Below are 21,405 nucleotides of genomic sequence, written 5' to 3'. Positions count from 1 at the left end.
AATATATTTAAACCTAAGCGGCTCGGAAGACTGAGGCAGAAGGATCTTGAGTTCAAAACCAGTCTCAACAAAAGCAAGGCACAAAGCAACTCAGTGAAACCCTATCTCTATAATACAAAATAGAGCTGCCCCACACCAGGCATCTCCCTCAGGCTGCTCTGAGGAGAATGGAACACCAGGTGTCCCTAGAGACACGAACCACAAGACTCCCCACACCAGGAGTCTTCCTCAGACAACTCTGAAAAGAAAGGAACCCCGGGCGTCACTAGAGACGTGACCCAAGAGAGTCCCCACACTGGAGTCTCCTCCAGATGGCTCTGAGGAGAAGGGAACCCCAGGCCTACTTAGAGACATGACCTGTGAGGGTTCCCAACCCTGGTATCTCCCTCAGGAAACCCTAGAAACATGCCACACGAGGATCCCCAAGACAGGTGTCCCCCTTAGGCTGCTCTGAGGACAATGAAACCCCAGGCATTCCTAGAGCCATGACTCACGAAGTCTCTAAGCCAAGAGTCCCCTGAGGCTTCTCTGAGGAGAAGGAATCTCTGGGAGTCCCTGGAGGCATGACCCACGAGGGTCCCCAACCTGGGTGTCTCTCTCTCAATCTGCTCTGAGAAGGGAGCTCTGCCCCTCTCTGTGGAGTGACCCAACACTCCAGTGAACTGGGGCTCTCGCGGGTTGGTCCTGAGTGGGAAGCCAGCTCTCCTCACTCTCAGGGAGGTAGCATTAAAGATGGTGGCAAGGCCCTGCCCCTTCTTGACCACGCCCCTTTGGCCACGTGCAGGTGCCCCAGCCCCAAGCTGCTCACAGCTCAGAGGCGGGGCCTCTCCCAGCTCCCTGGTGAATGTCAGTGCCTTCTTCCACCCTCAGCCATTACTGAATAAAATCTGTTCCCACTGCTGTAACTAGGTCTGGCTGTGGCACCATGAGTAGTGGAATCTCAGGAGAGGAGAAATGGAGTCCAGGAGACCCCCTCCCTGCACTCCACCAGGCCAAGGGCTGCAGCAGCCTGAGACAGGTGGGAAGAGGCACAGAGGGAGGCTTCCACAGGGAGTCTAGACCCTCACTCAGGTGCCCAAGGGCAGAGACCACCTCAAAGGCTTCTGGGACATGTAGTCTTTGAGACAGTGACTTAGCCAGGGTCTGCCCCATTTTAGAATCAGGGATTTTAAGAAAATCTGTTAATTCCCAGCCCAGGATGACCACTGTAGGAGGGTAGAAGAACCTGAGCTCAGACCAAATTCCCAGTAGCCTCTGGGAGCATTCTAGGTCATTCAGTCTGTCCTGCCTATACAGCTCTCACCATGGATGCCTCTGGGAACTGCAAGCTACACAGATGGGCTTCTCAGGGATTCTGGACAGTGTAGTCTGGTGCTCTACCCACACTGTCTTTGCCCTTCAGGACCATGGAAGCTGTTTGCCATGTGCTGGTCCAGGAAGCCTGGAGGACCCTGGCAGTGGACTCTGGTGTTCTACCCATGCAGCCCTCACCCCAGAAGCCTAGGGGTTGCAAGTAGCACATTTACCCTCATAGTGCCAGGATTCTGGGTAGTGCAGTTTCATATTCTACAATGCAGCCCAGCTGCAGAGGTCTCTGTGAGCTGCAGGCTACTCAGGCACCCCTAGTGATTCTGAACAGTGTAGTCTGGCATTCTGCCCATTCAGCCCTCACTCCAGAAGCCTATGGAGACTTCAAGTAGCACATTCACCCTCATACACCCACCCAGGATTCTGGGCAGTATAAACCAGCCTTCTACAATGCAGCCCCCCCTCCCCCGCAGAACTCTCTAGAAATTGCAGGCTACAAAGTCATTCAGGCATCCCTAGGGATTCTGGACAGTGTAGTCGGATGTTCTGCCCATGCAGCATCACTACAGTGGATTCTGGGAGCTGCAAGCCCCCAAGGATCATGGGTATTATAGCCTGGGGCTATGTTCAACTGTACAGTGACTACTTAGAGCTTGGAGCATCCAGGAATTCTGAGTATTGTAGTCAGTTCTACTCAGTCAGCCCTGACCGCAGAGGTCTCTGAGAGCTGTAGGCCATTGATTATTCTGGGTTGTGCAGTCCATCCTACCTAAGTGGACTTCACCATCAAAGCTCTGGGATCTGTGTAGCACAAGCCTGCCTAGACACCCCTGGGAGTCTGTGTAGTGCAATACAAAGCTTGCCCAGCAGTACTCAAAAGGTAGGTGTCTGGGAGCTGTAAGCCCCCAGGGATTCTGGGTAGCACAGTCCTGTCTTCTGCCTCCATAGCCCTCAGTGTGGAAGCCTCTGAGAGTTCCAGGACACGTGGACACGGGCACGTCCAAGAATTCTAGGTAGTGTAGTTCAGCTCCCTGCCCTGTAGCCCTCACTATTGCAGATCCTAGAACTGTGATTCCCCCCTGAGGATTCTGGATAAAGGTAGTCCAGTGTTTTGCCTACATGCCCTTACTGCAAGGGCCATGAGACCTGAAGGCCATATGCTTGCCTTGGTACTGAAGATCTCACTGTGGAAGCCTCCTGGAATTGCAGGCAGCACATTCACCAGTGTGTCCCCAGGAATTGTAGGTAGTGTAGTCTGACCTGCATAATTCACAGCTCTCACTTGGGAGGCCTCTGGGAGTTGCAGGCTGCATACTCACCTGGGAAACACACCTCACCAAGGATTCTGGATACTGTAGTTAAGCTCTCAGTCCAACAGTCCTCACAACAGAGGATCCTGAGAGCTGCTGACACTGAGATTTGTGGGTAATGTAGTCCTGTGATTTTCCTACTCACTGCAGAAAATTCTGAAACTCAAATTCCCCCTTAGGATTGTGAGTAATGCAGTTCAACAGTTTGCCCACTCACCACAGAGGATTCTGGGAGCTGCAGTCCCTGATGGTTCTGGATAATGCAGTCTAGGGTTTGCCTGCACAGTCCTGCTGAGGATCACAGGAGCTGAAGACCCCATGCTTTCCCTGGTACCCTAGAGATTCTAGGTAGTGTGCTGTAACAATACAACTGTCACCACAGAAACCTCTGGGACTTACAGGGTCAGGGTATGTAGGCATCCCCAGAAGTTCTGAGCATTGAAGTCTGGTATTCTGCCCTTGCTGTTCTCACCCCAGAGGCTCTTGAGCAAAGCAGGCACCCAAAAGTAATTGGTAGCATAGTTTGATTTTTTTGTCAGTACAGCCCTCTCTGCAGAGGTCTCTGCAAGCTGCAGGTCCCTAAGAATTATGGGTAGTACAGTTTGTCATTTGACTTCAGAAGGCTCTGGTAACTGCAATGATGATTCTGTAGTTACCCAGGATTCAAAGTAGTGCAATCCATCATAATCCTTACATCTCTCACCCTAGAGTCTCCTGAGAGCTTCTTAATGCATTTTCATGAGCCCTTACCCTCAGGCCCCAGTGAGACTCCAGGCACTGGGCCCTCCCAGCACCACCTTGAGGGGGCATTTGTGTCCTTAGACACTCAAGCCACACAAAATACATTGATATACCATGATAATGAGCAGCCAAAGACTCAGTAAGAAATACTGTTGTGGTGGTGGGGCTGGGGATGTGGCACAAGTGGTAGCGCACTCGCCTGGCATGCGGGGGGGGGGGGGGGCGCTGGGTTTGATCCTCAGCACCACATAAAAATAAATAAAGATGTTGTGCCGACCAAAAACTAAAAAATAAATATTAAAAAAATAAATACTGTTGTAAAATAAGTTCTGCTAAAATATTACCTGAGAAAGTAAAGAACATGGCAGAACTTACTTCTCAGCACACCAGGAAGTGCACAGGAAGCTTCTTCCTCATGTTTTCCTCACATGGACCTCAGTCATCCTGAATCAACAGTGGAGTCTCCATGGGTAGGTGCCAAGGAGAAGGAAGCTCTGGTCCTCACCATAGATATATCCACCAGGCATTCCCAGGCCATGGTATCTTTCTAGATGTGTCCCCAGGATTAAAAAAAAAAAAACCCACTGGTCTACACCTTAGATAGAGCCCCTAGGAGTCCCTAGATGTGGCATCTTTCAGGTGGGTCCCCAGAAGGAAGTTTGATTAGGGCACAGAACACAGCCCCCAAAAGTAATTGATCAGAGAAAGTTGTTCTGAGTGCCCCCTGCTGGCCACTCTACACAGTGCAGGATTCTGGGTGTTCACTGTTCAGAGCTGCACCCCCTTGTGCTAGGCACAGTGAAGCTCTAAAATTCATACTTCTGACTATTCCAGGTCATGATTTTGGAAATCAAAAAGAAATAGAGCCTACCATCCTATATCTTGATCAGAATGGATGGAGATAGCAAGCAGCAAAATACATGGCCCATAGACAAAATTTCATTGAATTTAGCAATCATGTAGAGGAAACAGTGAAATTTATAAACTGGAATAAGAAAAATTTTAAAACATTAATATTTAAAATAGAGACCCCAAATCTGAAGTACTTTCATGTAAGTCTTAAAGTACAATCATTCTTTCAGAAAATCTTGAAGTGTTTAGAAAGAAATCAAATGAAATATAAATAAATGCAGATATACTTTGTTCAGGTCTCAATATAATTAAGATGAAATTATCTCAAACCTGACCTGAAGATTCAGTGCATTCCAGAAATTCCCAACAAGCTATTTTTAAACCTAGACTACACAGCACTGACTGCAAAAGGACACACTTCAAGAAGCCACACATATGGACAGCAGAACCTATCAAAATACTCTCTACACTTGCATTTAAAATGGGAAACTGTAAAACTCTAGAAGATGTGCATGACCACATGTTTCATGAATACAGCCCCCCCAAAAAAATCCATGAAAGCTGGGGATGTGGCTCAGTGGTTAAGCACCCCTGGGTTCAATCCCTGCTACAAAACAAACAAACAATAACAACAACAAATCCATGAAAGAAAAACCTGATAATGTGGACTGTATTAAACTGCTCTGTAAAAAAAACAAACTTATTAAAGTGATGAAAAGACAAGTCAAAGACTGGGGGAAACTTTGGAAAGTATATGTCTAAAACAAACTTGTGTACAAAATATAGTAAGACACTCAACAATAACCCAACATAATGGGTAAATATCTGAACAGACAATGCACAAGAAAGATACAAGATGGCAAAGAAGCATAGAAATGACTCTTAGTATCACCTGTCATGAAGAAAGCACAAACTAAGACCCCAAGGTGCACTGCACAACTATTAAGCTGCTAAGGTCTTTACTAAAGTGTAGTATCAACCATGAGGATGATGAGCAGCCACAGGAACTCTTTTGAGACCCTGCCTCTAAATAAAATACAAAAAAGGGCTGGGGATGTGGCTTGGTGATTAAGTGCCCCTGGATTCAATCCCCAGTACACCCCCCCCCACACACACACACACAAAAAAAAAAGATTAAACTACTCTAAAGTAAAACCTTAGGACATGGTTATATTTCCTCAAACACCTACTTGCTTAATTATTCATACAGTTAATTACTGGTAACTGAAATTCTTAGCTAGTTCTGTATTTTATTAGGAAAATTTATAACACAAAAATCAAATAGTTCAAACGAATATAAAATTCAAAGTATGTGGGCTGGGGATGTGGCTCAAGTGATAGCGCGCTTGCCTGGCATGCGTGCGGCCCAGGTTCGATCCTCAGCACCACATAAAAACAAAGATGTTGTGTCCGCCAAAAAAACTAAAAAATAAATATTAAAATTAAAAAAAAAAATTCAAAGTATGTGGCTGTTTTACATATTTCATGTTGAAGTAATAACATATGATAACTTATTATATTTTTATCATGTCACTAGGTTCTGTTTGTCTTCTTAAAACTTGATCACTACAGGGGGTAAAAATGACATTTTAGAGATTCTATTTCAACTCATGGTTTAACTTTCCCTAAAGAGCGACTTTATGAAAAAAAAATTGTCCTAATACAAATTGACTCACTGTGACTGAATCACTTATCCCAAAGGATCCTTGTCTCTATTTTATTTCTATGCATATCTTTTAGCAGCAATATAATCAAATATTTGTCACTGGGACAAATAGTCAAAGAAATAGTCATTTCCTCCAAGACCTCTGCAGGAAGTGGTGAGCCAAGAGAAGCAGAGGTGTCAACTCAGTCCAGGAGTGATATTAGATGCTGCTGTGTTGTGGGAAAACACTCTACCTTTTAGAAATCACAAGGAGCTATGGATGCCCAAACTCTTGCATGAGTCTAAATCTAGTTGAAATTCTAAGTAATTTTACTGTCACTAGCTCATCATGAAGCTCATGACAACTAAAGGATCTATGGGGCTGGGGATGTAGCTCAGTGATAGAAAGTTTCCTAGCATGCAGGAGGTCCTAGGACCAACCCCCAGAACCACAAAAGGAAAAACAAAGAATTTGTGTCTTATTTGTATAATCAAATAGAAAATGAATAATCATTCCTCTTAAGAAAGCATGTTGGGCCTAAAACACTTGAGACTCTCAAAATCAAAATACTCTCCTTATAGTGTATTGCATAGCTAGACCATCAAGAACAGTGGTGTCACATCATAAAGCATGTTCACATTAAGCATACCATCAAAACAACAAAAAGGCTTTATTGACTGTTGATAAGAAAAATGAACATAATCTAGCTTAGGAAATTATTAACACATTGGAAACATGTAATACTGACATCAAAATCCTCCGGGACAAGCCAGGCACTTTGACACATGCCTCTCATCTCAGCTATTTGGGAGGATAAAGCAGAAGGATCACAAATTTGAGGCTGACATTAGCAATCCAGCTAGACCCTGTCTCAAAATGAAATTGTAACAAGGACTGGGGACATATGGAGCTCAGGGCTTGCATAGCACATGCAAGGCCCTGGGTTTAATCCCCAGTGCCAAAAAAAAATTCTCCAGGTGAAACATCTGATAACAGACAACTATGGCGGGTACAGAACAGGACAGAAGCCATTATGTCAACCTCCTGAAAATGATTAAAGTAAACCTGCACTTTGTTCAGCTCACAATACTAACATGTCTGATTTCTGCTTCTAATAATTCAAATGTGACCATTTGAATATGATCAAAAGTGCATATACTTTTCTAATGAATCCAACAAATATGAGAGAGATACTCAACTGCATTCTGAAAGCCACCTTATAAGCACATAGGGACACAACACTAGGATAAAATGTAATCATGGCATTTCCCACATGAAATAACCCTAAATACTAATAAATACATTAAAATTATTAAATACTAATAAATACATAATTTCAAAAGAAAGACAAATTTATGAAATCAAAAGCAAATTGATTCATTTTTAAATGATATTTTGAATATAAGAGGCAAAATTCTTAAAGAGTTCTCCCACAAGAATTCCTGACAACATAAATTATCATGCTCATTAGAAAGCCCATCCCTTTGTTCAAGGAATAAGAGAACTTTCTGATGAATGTAGAACTTTAATAGGACATATGGAAATGCTTTCTAAATTTGACAAGAAGAAAATATCTGTTTTTTTAAAAAAGCTTATTTTTAGTAAATGTATCTGAATTACAAAAAAGCAGCTACTGACTTGTCTCTTACATTTTGTAATGATTTGCACCCCAGGAGATTTCATCTATAGTGGTGTTAAATATCATAAAATATCAACAGTTAACATTAAAAATATCATCATCCCTCTTCTCTTTTAAAACTGATTTGAAATTTTCTTAGAATAATTTCATATGAATTTGGAAGAGGCACTGTGGTATATGTGTAAATACATGATCTTTTTTAAAAAATTTTATTTATTTTTAGTTGTAGTTGGACACAATACCTTTGTTTTATTTTCTTATTTTTATGTGGTGCTGAGGATTGAACCCAGGGCCTCGCACATGCTAGGTGAGTGCTCTACTGCTGAGCCACAACTCCAGCCCCAATACATGATCTTTTTAAACCATACCTCTCATGCTTGAGTCCTATCAAAGACATCTTCTGGGATGGACTCCATGGGCTCTCACATGACAGGCAAGTGCTCTGCCACTGAGCTGCACATCCAGTCTCCAAAGATACCTTAATAAATGGAAATTAATTAAAATCATTTGATTATGAGCACTTCCAAACAAGACAATTCTCTCAAACAAAACAATTCTCTCAATCAAACACAAAGTAAGGTAAAAGTAATTTTTTAAATATTCCTTAAAAAAAAATAGAAGTTCACAGAATTAAAAATTCTATAGAGGGCTAGAGTTGTGGCGCAAAGACAGAGCATTTGCCTGGCAGGTGTTAGGCCCTGGGTTGAATCCTCAGCACCACATATAAATAAATAAAATAAAAAGATCCACTGACAACTAAAAAAAATTTTTAAAAATTCTGTAGAAAACTGAAAGAATATTAATTAAAAAATTGAATAGGAAAAATCTACTGCACAGAACTGGAGGCAATGATGAATTACATAGAAAAATAACTCTAAAATAAGAAAAATAAATGAATCAATTAGCATACATAACCTTGGACTGAATTTAGAGAACTTAGAGTTCTCCCACTGGATGGGATCCTGGGATCATCAGGGCTCAAGGCTGGCTGTCATCTGCCCTTTAACAAATTCTGACTTTATTTCAAATGTTCATGATCGATAGAGAAAATAAAAACAGAGAAAGGTGACTTTTCTAAATTTATTTTATGGTATATCAAATCCTGATATAGTCAAGATAATTCATCCAATGCAGGATGTCAGTGTTTATACAATGGTCGTTATTTGTGCACCATTACAAATATACTGCCAATTAGCACAGCAGCCAGGGAGCTGCTCATCCTAGACTAGCAAGGGAAGAGTCTCAAGGAGCAGGAGGGAAAGTCAGGAGGAGGAGGGGGCCTGGAAGATGGGTGGGGTCTGGAGAAAAGGCAGGGTCTTAAAGAGGAGGAGGGTTGGGCTGGTATTTGTGGCTCAGTGGTAGAGCACTTGCCTAGCATGTGTGAGGCACTGGCTTCAATTCTCAGGACCACATAAAAATAAATAAACAAATGTAGAACTTTAATAAGACATAGTGATATGCTTTCTAAATTGAAAAGTAGAAAAGAAAATGTCTACTTAAAAAATTTGTTTTTAGTAAAAATATTTCTTAATTAAAAATCTCAGCTATTGACTTGTCTCTTACACATTGTAATGACTTGAGTCCTAAGGAAACTTCATCTACAGTGGTTTTAAGAATCATGCAGGGGACTGGGGTTGTGCTCAGTGATAGAGCACTCGCCTAGCATGTGCGAGGCCCTGGGTTCAATCCTCAGCACCACATATAAATAAAATAAAATAAAGGTACTGTGTACAACTAAAAAATAAATATTAAAAAAAGGATCAGGCTGGGGTTGTGGCTCAGCGATAGAGTTCTTGCCTAGCATGTGCGAGGCCCTGAGTTAGATCCTCAAAAGCACATAAAAATTAATAAAATAAAGGTTTAAAAAAGAATCATGCAATATAATAGTTGACATTGAAATGTTTTCTTAGAAAAATTTCATCTAAATCTGGAAGAGATATTGTGGTGTATATAAGTAAATACATAATCTTTTTGAACATATCTCTGGATACCTCTGATGCTTGAGTTCTGGCAAATGACATTGTGTGTGTGTGTGTGTGTGTGTAAAAATATGTGTGTGTGTGTGTGTGTGTGTAAAAATGTGTGTGTGTGTGTGTGTGTGTGGTGCTGGGATGGAACCCAAGGCCTCTCAATTGCTAGGCAAGTGCTCTGTCACTGAGCTGCATACTCAGTATGCAGAGACATCTCAATAAGCAGAAAATAATTAAAATCATTTAAGAATTTTCAAACAAGACAAGTCAATGAAAAACCAAGAAAGCAAAAAAGCATATTTTTAAAATATTGCTGAGGGAAAACAGCAGAAGTTCACAGGATTAAGAATTCTCTAGAAAACTAAAAAGAGAAAAAATTTAAAAGAACTGGAAACCTGTCGACATGGGACATTTCTTGGTAAATACAAACATGGCAAAACAACTAAAATAAGAAAACTCAATCAATCCATTAGCATAGCAAAGTTGGAACTGCTGCTTGGAGATCTCCCACTGGAAAAGACCCTGGGATCATTAGGGCTCACAGCTAAGTGTTACCTGACCTTTCACAGATTCTGATTTTATTTCAAATGTTTATGATCTAGAGAAAAAAGGTGACTTTCCTAAATTCAGTTAATGTGCCATCAAAGCCTGATATAGTCAAGATATTTCATCCAATGTAGAATGTCAATGTTTATTAAACAGGCTATTTTGTGCCCCACTGCAAATGTACTGTCAAACAGTGCCCTGAGCTGTGGCTGAGAGAGGCGGGGCCTGGAAACAGGGTAGGGTCTGGAGGAGGGCCACAGTCCGGACAGGGCAGGGATCTGGAGAAGAGACACGGGGCCTTGGGGAAGGGGTCTAGGCAGAGTCTATGGAGGGTGTGATCTGGAGGATGGGGTGGGGTCAGGAGAAGGAAGGCAGGGCCTGCAAGAGGGGTCTGGAGGAGGGACAAAGCCAACAGGAGGGACAACAGATGGTGAGGCATAGTGGCCTTGGTGGTCACTCGCTCAGAGCCCCTAGTTCTCTAGCCTTCCATCCCAACAACCCACCTCAGGGAAACTGACCTGAGCTGGACGGAGGCAGCGACAGTCTGCCTCACCCACCACCCTCCACCTGGTACAGTAGGCCCCAGCAGCTTCACTGAATCCTGGGCAGAAGACCCTGGCCATCCACCACCCCTGCCTGCTCTGTCCCAGCCACCATAAAGTGCATGGAAGTATCAGGTATTCTACTGAAAGAGGAGAGGACCTGGGTATGGTGGTATACACCATAATAATCCCAGCTACTTAGGGAGACTGAGAAAGGAAAATCCTAAATTTGAGGCTACTCGGAAATTTAGCAAGATCCTGTCTCAAAAAGAAAAGTGAGGATGTTGCTCACTTATAGGTGGTAGAACACTTGCATAGGATACATGAAGTCCTGAGTTCAAATCCCAGTCTAAATATGTATATATTTAAGAAGAGGGATACACTGTTATTATAAAGCCAAGTTCCTTTTATTCTACATTCATCTTTATCATCATTTAAATGCATTATCACATTCATGGACAATGAATTATTTTGGCAGAAGCTGTAGGGCACTTGAAACCTAAAATGTAAGATGCTATTTATTATAGATCAATCAATTCAAGATAAATGATTTCTAAAATGAAGATGTAAGCCAGTAGAAAAGCTAGATTGGGCTCATAGACACCTGACTCTCCAACATATTGGTGCAGGGCAGGCACTGACTTCCTCAACAAGATCCACAAAATTCAAAAAATAAAACCAAGACTCAATAAGTGGGATGCCTTCAAATTAAAATGCTCTGACCAGTAAGGGAAATAGGATCATGAAGAGAGCCCCTCAGACTGGGAGAAAGTCTTTTCCATCTACTTTTCCAACAAGGGATTCATATCCAGAAATATAAATAACTCAAAACATGTAACAACAGAAAAATGAATAGCTCAATACAAAAATGGGTGAAAGAACTAAGCAGACATTTCTCAAAAAGTGAAAAACAAATGGCCAAAAACATGGGGAAAAAAAAAAAGGTTCAACATCCCTCGCAATCAGGGAAATGAAAATCACATCGACATTAAGATTTCATCTCGGGGCTGGGGATGTGGCTCAAGCGGTAGCGCGCTCGCCTGGCATGCGTGCAGCCCGGGTTCGATCCTCAGCACCACATACAAACAAAGATGTTGTGTCCGCCGAAAACTAAAAAATAAATATTAAAAAATTCTCTCTCTCTCTCTCTCTCTCTCTCTCTCTCTCTCTCTCTCTGTCTCTCTCTCTCTCTCTTTAAAAAAAAATGATGCTCTTAAAAAAATTAAAAAAAAAAAAAGATTTCATCTCCAGTTGGAAGGGCAAACATCAGGAATACAAAAACTAAAAAACTCTGGTGAGGATATGGAGAAAGGTACACTCACCTTTGTTTGTGCAGACGAGTGCAACCAACCACTATGGACAGCAGTACAGACATTCCTCAAGAAACTAGAAATAAAGCCATCACATGATCCAGCTGTCCCTCCCGCCTTTTTTTCTGTTTTGTTTTGGTATTTATCTACAATAACAAAAATCAGCATGCTATAGTAATACAGCCATATCAACATTCAAGCCAGCACAATTCTCAGTAGCCAAGCTATGAAACCATCCCAGGTGTCTGTCAACAGATGAGCAGATAAAGAAAGCATGGCATATACACACCACAGAGTTTTACTTGGCCATAAAGGAGAATGAAATTACTGCATCTGCTGGTAAATGAATGGAACTGGAGAACATCATGCTAATTGAAATAATACAGACTCAGAAAGCCAAGGTCAAATGTTTTATCTTATACGCAGAAGCTAGAGATAAATAAGGAAATATACAACAGGGAAATCCCATAAAGATAGAAAGGAGGTCAGTGGAATAGAAGGGGATGTAGGGGGAGAGAGGAGGGATGGGAAAAGGGAGGAACTACAGAATGAAAGTGACCAAACGATCTAAGTACATATACGACTACACCACAGTGAATCCCCCCTTCATGTCTATCTATAAACCACCAGTTTAACAAAACAATAAATAAATACAAGGAAGACCACTAGAGAAAGGGGAGCAGGAGGAAGGAGGTGGAAAGGGAACCTTGAAATACTGGGGTAAAACTGAACAAATTATACTCCATGCATGTCTGCATACATCCAAATGGACCCCACTATTATGGATAAGTAAAATGCACCAAGGCTGGGGTTGTGGCTCAGTGGTAGAGCACTCACCGAGCACATGTGATGCCCTGGGTTTGATCCTCAGCACCACATAAAAATAAATAAATAAAGGTATTGTGTCTAACTACAACTAAAAAAAATATTTACAGAAATTTTCTAAAGAGGGAAAATGTACATATACTGACAATTAAACTGGAATTTTCTCAACCAAATAAGAATGTGATTTATGAGTTTAGTTTCATGAGTTTAGTTCCATGAAATGTGGTTCATGAGTTTAGTACATGGAATAAACTTTCTTAATATTTTTAGGTGTAGATAAAACAAACACCTGTATCTTATTTATTTACATGTGGTGCTAAGGATCAAACCCAGGGCCTCACACATGCTAGACAAGCACTCTACCAGGAGGCTTCAGCCCCAGCCCTGAAATACATTTTTAATAAATAAATTTGTTACAAATAACATACTAAACTGAAATAAAGTAGTGGGCTGTTAACACATGTGCTTTTCCATATTTCCGTATTCTTTTCTACTACTTTGACACTGCAAAAAAAAGAACCATTCAAACAATAAGGAGGGCTGGGGTTGTGGCTTAGTGGCAGAGCACTTGCCTGGGATGTGTGAAGCACTGGGTTTGATTCTCAGTATCAATAAATAAAACACAATCCATGGACAGCTAAAATAATATCTTAAAAAATAAGCAATAAGGAACACAAATAATGGAGTCTCTCCTGGGCTTAGAACCCTCATTCACCATTCCCCCTTCATCCCACCCAGGCTCTCCAGCAAAAACCTGGGGTAACTGTATGGAGATGATGAGGGGCTGGGGCTGGGGCTCCGTGGTAGAGCACTCCCAAGCACGTGCAAGGCACTGGGTTCAATCCTCAGCACCACATAAAAATAAACAAATTAAATAAAGGTATTAGGTCCAACTACAGCTAAATTTTACTTCAAATTATGACAATATATACCTAATGTAAATTATTTTTAAAAAGACGATGAGGGTCACAACCTAAGGCCTGCTGCAGAGCCAGCCTGAATGAAATAGTGAAGGAGCAGGGCCCACAGCCAGGCTCTCCTCAGCTCTCAGTCCCAAGGTGGGGCTCTCTCCTCACCAATACCACATTTCCCACACCTGCTGCGGGTCATTCCAGAAGCTTCTAGTGCATCTTCCTCAGGCAACTCAGAACAAGAGGGCTCCAGGCATCCCTAGAGACATGACCCACAGTGTCCCCAAGCCAGGCATCACCCTCAGGCAGTTCTGAAAATAAGGGAGCTCCAGGGGTCCCTAGAGACATGACATTATACCCAGCCTGATTCCCTGTTAAAATTGGGAGCCATCTTGCCACAAAGCCATGAAAAGCTAATTTCAGCTTCACTATAAATCAGTGCAAATTCTGAACCTGTTTGGAATGGCTGCCCGCGCCTTGAACCCCCCCCCCTTCCTGACCAGACAGCAGCCCTCTCTGAAACTGTAGTGACCCCCATAAACCCTGGCCTTCCCTGGCCAGATCACGCCCCTCTCTGAGGCTCTAATGACCTTCATAAATTCTGATGTCGGGGCCAGCACAATGTGAACTACCTTTGTGCTCTGCTGCCCCAGTGTTGTTATCTGTAACCCCCTTTGTGGAACTTTCTGGGCTATGGAGCTGCGCTGCGAGGGAGCTGGGGCTGTCTTTTCCCGCAGTTTTGGGTGGGAGAGGCAGCCCGGCCGGTGGAAATGATCAGCTTGCATTAATTTGATTTTAATTGGAGTCACTGGCCTTTTCTTTGTGTCCTGGTCTAACAGTGACCCACAGTGACGCCGAGTCAGGTGGCTCCCTGAGGTAGCTCTGTGGAGAAGGGAGCTACGGGGGTCCCTGGAGACATGACCCACCCTGTCCCCGACCCAGGTGGCTCCCTGAGGTAGCTCTGAGGACAAGGGAGCTATGGGCGACCCTAGGACCACAGTGCCCCCAAACCAGGCGCCCACCTGAGGCAGCTCTGAGGAGAAAGGACCTCCAGGCATCCCTAGAGACATGACCCCCAGTGTCCCCTTACCAGGCGTCCACCTGACGTAGCTGTGAGGAAAAGAGGTCTCGTCCACTCCCTGAGGGGCGACCCACAGTTTCCAGGAGCCAGGCTCTGCCCTGTGGGTCCTGAGGAGAAAGCTCACCTCTCACCCTGAAGGAGGAGGACTGGCGTCAAAGATGGTGGCGAGGCCCCACCCCTGATGACGCCCCCCATGGCCAAATGCCCGGATAGCCACGTGCCCGATGGCCACGCCCCCCAGGACCCTGCTCATGCTCAGAGGTGCCCACCCCTAGGTTCCTGGTAAACTCAGCCCTTTCTCCACTCTCAGCTGTTACTGGATAAAACCTGTTCCCACTGCTGTCACCAGGTCTTAGCACGTTCACTGGCGGCAACAAGTTGGGTAGGTGATTGGTTAGTACAAGAGGGGGATTCCTTTGAACTGATTGGTTTAAGCCACGAGGGGTGAAGGTGCTAAACTACATGGTTTCCCAACATGTTATCAACCACCATAAACTACTAGGGGGTCATCGGGCATCCCAGGTATTTTCACTGTCTCATGCTGATTGGTGGTTACTAGGGGGTTGCTATGGGTCCTCATCTAGCCTAACTGAGTCAAGGACACCTGGCGCCGCAGATCTCTCCTGTTATTTACAGACAAACAACTCAGCAGGGTGGGTGTGTGCTTAGGAGTGCTCAGTGGGTTATTCCAAGGACAAGTCTTGCACAGGCTTTGCTCTGAGGTAGAGGCTGGTTTGTCAAAAATGGAGCCACATCAGTTTCACAAGGGGACATCACCAGGGGAGGGGGAGAAAGGTGGTCAGATACAGGGTGGTGGGACATCATGAGGAGGGGGAGGGGAGGAAGGTGGTCAGATAAGGTGTGAGGGGACATCATGGGGAGGTGGAGGAAGATTGTCAGATATAGGGTGATAGGACATCACCCAGGGAGGGGAGGAAGGTGGTCAGATACAGGGTGATGGGACATCATCCCGGGAGGGGGAGGAAGGTGGTCAGATACGGGGTTGTGGGACATCACCCAGGAGGGGGAGGTTGAGGCATGAGATCCCGTATCTGGTGACCAGTATCAAGGGTGGCTCTGGCTACATTTGGGTTCACAGGGACCTGCTGGATGGCTGCAGGGCTTCCTGCACCTAAGTGAGGCAGGCAAGCAGAGACAGACAGCCACGTGATCAGAGGAGACTGATCCAGAAGGTGCGATTTCAGCTGAGGCCCAGAACAAAAGGAGCAGTGAAAAGCTAGGGATCCCGGGGTCTGAAATGCACACCAGGTGGACAGAGGATGGACACCAAGAGCGGGAGTTGGGGCTGTCCAGGAAGCACAGGAAGAGCCGAGGTGGCCGAACGGTACAGCACTGAAGAGAGCCCAGCGGCCTGGAAGGGCCGAGTGTGTATGGAGAAACCCGAGAGACAACGAGAAGAGCCGAGGGCGGCTGAAGTGCCGAGACTTGACGAAAAGAGCCGAGTGTCCTCCGAAGGGCCTAGTGTGTTCGGAGAAACCCGAGGGACAATGAGAAGAGCCGAGGGCGGCTGAAGTGCCGAGACTTGACGAAAAGAGCCGAGTGTCCTCAGAAGGGCCGAGTGTGTTCGGAGAAACCCGAGAGACAACCAGAAGAGCCGAGGGCGGCTGAAGTGCCGAGTCTTGATGAAGAGAGCTGAAGGGAGCCGAGTGACCTCGGAAGGGCCGAGTGTGTACAGAAAGGGCCGAGGGTCGACGGCAGAGCGGAAAAGGGGGACCAAAGAGCCGATGTTGGCAGGGAGTAGTCGAGGGCCAAAGAACGGGTTCAGGAGCTGCGCAGAGTGTCCAGGTCCTGAGCGGGCCGCAGGGGGCCACGCAGAGGGCAGTCTGACCTGTATAATGCACAACTCTCACTTGGGAGGCCTCTGGGAGTTGCAGGCTGCATACTCACCTGGGAAACACACCTCACCAAGGACTCTGGATACTGTAGTTAAGCTCTCAGTCCAACAGTCCTCACAACAGAGGATTCTGAGAGCTGCTGATACCGAGATTTGTGGATAATATAGTCCTGTGTTCTTCCTACTCACTGCAGAAAATTCTGAAACTAAAGTTCCCCCTTAGGATTGTGGGTAATGCAGTTCAATAGTTTGCCCACTCACCACAGAGGATTCTGGAAGCTGCAGTCCCTGAGGGTTCTGGATAATGCAGTCTAGGGTTTGCCTGCACATTCCTGCTGAGGATCACAGGAGCTGAAGACCCCATGCTTTCCCTGGGACCCTGGAGATTCTAGGAAGTGAGCTCTACCAACAAAACCATCACCACTAAATCCTCTGGGACTTACAGGGTTACAGGGTATGCAGGCATCCCCAGAGATTCTGAGCACTGAAGTCTGGTATTCTGCCCTTACAATTCTCACCCCCAGAGGCTCCTGGGCAGAGCAGGCACCCAAAAGTAATTGGCAGCATAGTTTGATTTTTTGTCAGTACAGCCCTCTCTGCAGAGGTCTCTGCAAGTTGCAGGTCCCCAAGAATTATGGGTAGCACAGTCTGTCATTTGACCTATGTTGCCCTCACTGTAGAAGGCTCTGGTAACTGCAATGAGGATTCTGCAGTTACCCAGGATTCAGGTAGTACAATCCATCATAATCTTTGCATCTCTCATCCTAGAGGCTCCTGAGAGCTTCTTGCTGCATTTTGATGAGCCCTTACCCTCAGGCCCCAGTGAGATTCCAGGCACTGGGTCCTCCCTGCACCATCTTGAGGGGGCATTTGTGTCCTCAGACACTCAAGCCACACAAAATACATTGACATACCATGATAATGAGCAGCCAAAGCCTCAGTAAGAAATACTGTTGTAAAATAAGTTCTCCTAAAATATTACCTGAGAAAGTAAAGAACATGGCAGAACTTACTTCTCAGCCCACCAGGCAGTGCACAGGAAGCTTCTTCCTCATGTTTTCCTCACATGGACCTCAGTCATCCTGAATCCACAGTGGAGCCTCCATGGGTAGGTGCCAAGGAGAAGGAAGCTCTGGTCATCATCATAGACATATCCACCAGGCATCCCCAGTCCATGGTATCTTTCCAGGTGTCTCCCCAGGATTTAAAAAAAAAAAGAAGGAAAAAAAAAAACCTCTGGTCTACACCTTAGATAGAGCCTCTAGGAGTCCCTAGATGTGGCATCTCTCAGGTGGATCCCCAGAAGAAGGAAGTTGGATTAGGGCACAGAACGCAGCCCCCAAAAGCAGTTGATCAGAGAAAGTTGTTCTGAGTGCCCCCTGCTGGCCACTGTGGGCAGTGCAGGATGCTGGGTGTTCACTGTTCAGAGCTGCACCCCCTTGCGCTAAGCACAATGAAGCTCTTAAATTCATAGTTCTGACTATTCCAGGTCATGATTTTGGAAATCGAAAAGAAATAGAGCCTAACATCCTATGTCTTGATCAGAATGGATGGAGATAGCAAGTAGCAAAGTACATGACCCATACACAAAATTTCACTGATTTCCTATAATTCAGCCATCATGTAGGGGAAACAGTGAAATTTATAAACTGGAATAAGAAAAATTTTAAAGCATTAATATTTAAAATAGAGACCCCAAATTTGAAGTACTTACATGTAAATCTTAAAGTACAACCATACTTTCGGAAAATCTTGAAATGTTTATAAAGAAATCAAATGAAATATAAATAAATGCAGAGATAGTCTTTGCTCAGGTCTCAATATAATTAAGATGAAATTATCTCAAATCTGATCTGAAGATTCAGTGCATTCCAGAAATTCCCAACAAGCTATTTATAAACCTAGACTAGACAGCACTGACTGCAAAAGAATACACTTCAAGAAGCCACATATCTGGATGCCAGGACCTATCAAAATACTCCCTAGACTTGAATTTAAAATGTGAAACACTAAAACTCCATAAGATATGCATGACCACATGTTTCATGATAAGGTTTTATATGTAGCCCCCGCAAAAAAAAATCCATAAAAGATGGGGACATGGCTCAGTGGTTAAGCTCTGGGTTCAATCCCAGCTACCAAGCAAACAAACAATAACAACAAGAAATCCAAGAAAGAAAACCTGATGTGGACTATAGTAAATTTCTCTGTAAAAAAAATCATATAAAGGAAATGAAAAGACAAGTCAAACACTGGGGGAATCTTTGGAAGATATATGTCTAAAACAAACTTGTGTAAAAAATATACTGAGACATTCAACAATAAGAAAACATAATGGGTAAAGACATGAACAGACAACTCACAAGAAATATACAACATGGCAAAGAAGCATAGAAATGATTCTTAGTATCACCTGTCATGAGGAAAGCACAAACTAAGACCCCAAGGTGCACTGCACACCTACTGAGCTGCTAAGGTCTTTACTAAGTGTAGTATCAACCATGAGGATGATGAGCAGCCACAGGCACTCTTGTGCATTGCTGGAAGAGCACACAACAGTTCAACACTATCAAAAAACTGGGCATTTTCCCTAAAGTTAGACATGGTGTCACCACACAATCCTAAAAATATAGACAACTTCCTCAAAAATGTATATCTAGATAACAGCATGCAATTACATATAGTAGTTCTATTCACAATGCCCCAATACCTTAAGCAATCAGGATGTGCTTCAATGGGTGAACAAATAGCATAATTGCTATGAATCTATGCTATGGAGGCCCTGGTGTCTCTGAGCCGCAATCTTTAATCTTGGGGTCTCCACTACAGTTCCAGCTGCCTTCTCACTTCATACATCACACTCTCAGAGGCTGCCCACAGCAACTAACCATTTTCCTGGCCTCCCAGGTTTCCTTTGAAATCTCAGTGAAAGCCTCCATAACTCCCTAACTCCAATGTCCCCCAATCAAAAAAAAAAAAAAAAAAAAAAAAGAAGATAATAGAAAAAGCACCATGTGGTTGATGCCAAGTTCTTTTACCATCTCAACCAGTAGGCAAGATTTCTATGACTATGGCTGTAGTATCCTCTGAGTGCCTGGCATGGTGAAACAACTTCCCAACCCCCTTGTTCAAGCAGGTGCACAAATGGTCTCAAAGAATTTTTACTTTTATAACCTTGAGCCAGAGATAGGTGAGATCTTTTCAATTCCTAAGATGCACACAAGCTATCTTTTATATTGTCTCTGGGTAAAGTAATTTAGCATCTCTGCAGTGGTGGTAATGTCCTGAACAATAACAACTTCCTTCACTCCAGTTTTACATTTTTCTGGGCAAACTGAAAATTGTTAAAATCTTTCTGCTCTGCTTTCTGATCTGATCCACAGTAAATTTGACTAAAGGTCACCAGCAATATCCATCTCACTACCTGAATGCTGTGTTGCCTTGAAATTTCCTTTGCCAGATTAATTAGTTGATCACCTTTTAATTCAACCTCATAGAATGTCTCAGGACACAGGCAAAATGTAGACAACTTCCTAGAAGGGTGTAATATGAATGCCCTCTAGTCGTATTTCAACACAGTCCTCTTCCTCTGAAAGCTTACAACTCCATTCTTTGTTTTTTACAATCCTATTGGCATTTTAAACTTCTGAGAACCCACCAGAATCCCTCATTAAGCTCCACCTGCAACATACTAAACCTTTCCCAGCTTTATCTCTAAATATTTCAAACTTCCTCCCCCCAAAAAAATCTCCAAAGACTACTGAATCGTATAGGTTATTCATAGCAAAAACCCACTCACTGATTTAGTCAGCTTTTTCACCACTGTGACCAAAAGATCTGAGAAGAAAAATTTTAAAAAGGAAAAGCTTATTTGCTGCTCATGGTTTCAGAGGTCTCACTCCAAAGACACACAACTCAATTGCTCATTTAAAAGAATTTTTTTTTTTAGTAATCAATGGACTTTGATTTATTTATATGCAGTGCTGAGAATTGAGCCCAGTGCCTCACACATGCTAGGCAAGCACTCTACCACTGAGCTCTTGGTCCAAATTGAAGCAGAACATCATTGCCAAAACTGTAGAGAAGAAAAGCTGGCAAACAAGGAGAGGGAGGGAGGGAGGGAGGGAGAGAGGGGGGGGAGGGAGAGAGGGGGGGGAGGGAGGGAGGGAGGGAGGGAGGGAGAGAGAGAGAGAGAGAGAGAGAGAGAGAGAGAGAGAGAGAGCTCTTCTCCCCAGGGACAAAATATTAACCTCAAAGGAATGCCACCATTTACCCACCTTGTCCAGTTACACCCTACAGTTACCACCCAGTTAATCCCTATCAGTGGATAATTAGGTTAATGCTTTCATTAAGTTGGTGCACTGATGTAGGTTAATGCTCTCAGGATCCAGTCATTACACATTTAAATTTTATCTCATTGACTCACATTAATTATTTAAAGGATAACTCATATCTAAACCATAATAGCTATGGATACCATAAAAACATGAAAGGACACAGGGCAGCTATTATATTAGCCTTAGGTGCTACACTATGGATTTCATATTAGTATTAAAGATCACAGGGAGATACTATTTTGCTTTAGATGTTATAGTATGTATATTATATTTGGATTAGAGACCACAGGGCAGCTATTATATTAGTTTTTTATGTCATTTTGTGAATATTATTTTAGTATTAGAGGCCATGATGTGGACATTACATTAATATGGAAGCTGTTATATTAGTGTTCAAGGCTACTCTATGGACACTATATTTGTATTAGAGGCCACATATGGTCACAATAGCATCAAAGGCTACTATGGATAATACATTAGCATTAGAGGCTGCACACAGACAACATGTTAGCATTATCACTCCACCGTAACA

Source organism: Marmota flaviventris, chromosome 4 (genome assembly GCF_047511675.1).
Source record: "Marmota flaviventris isolate mMarFla1 chromosome 4, mMarFla1.hap1, whole genome shotgun sequence".
In the NCBI taxonomy this organism is placed as follows: Eukaryota; Metazoa; Chordata; class Mammalia; order Rodentia; family Sciuridae; genus Marmota; species Marmota flaviventris.
This window is presented reverse-complemented; position numbering follows the sequence as displayed.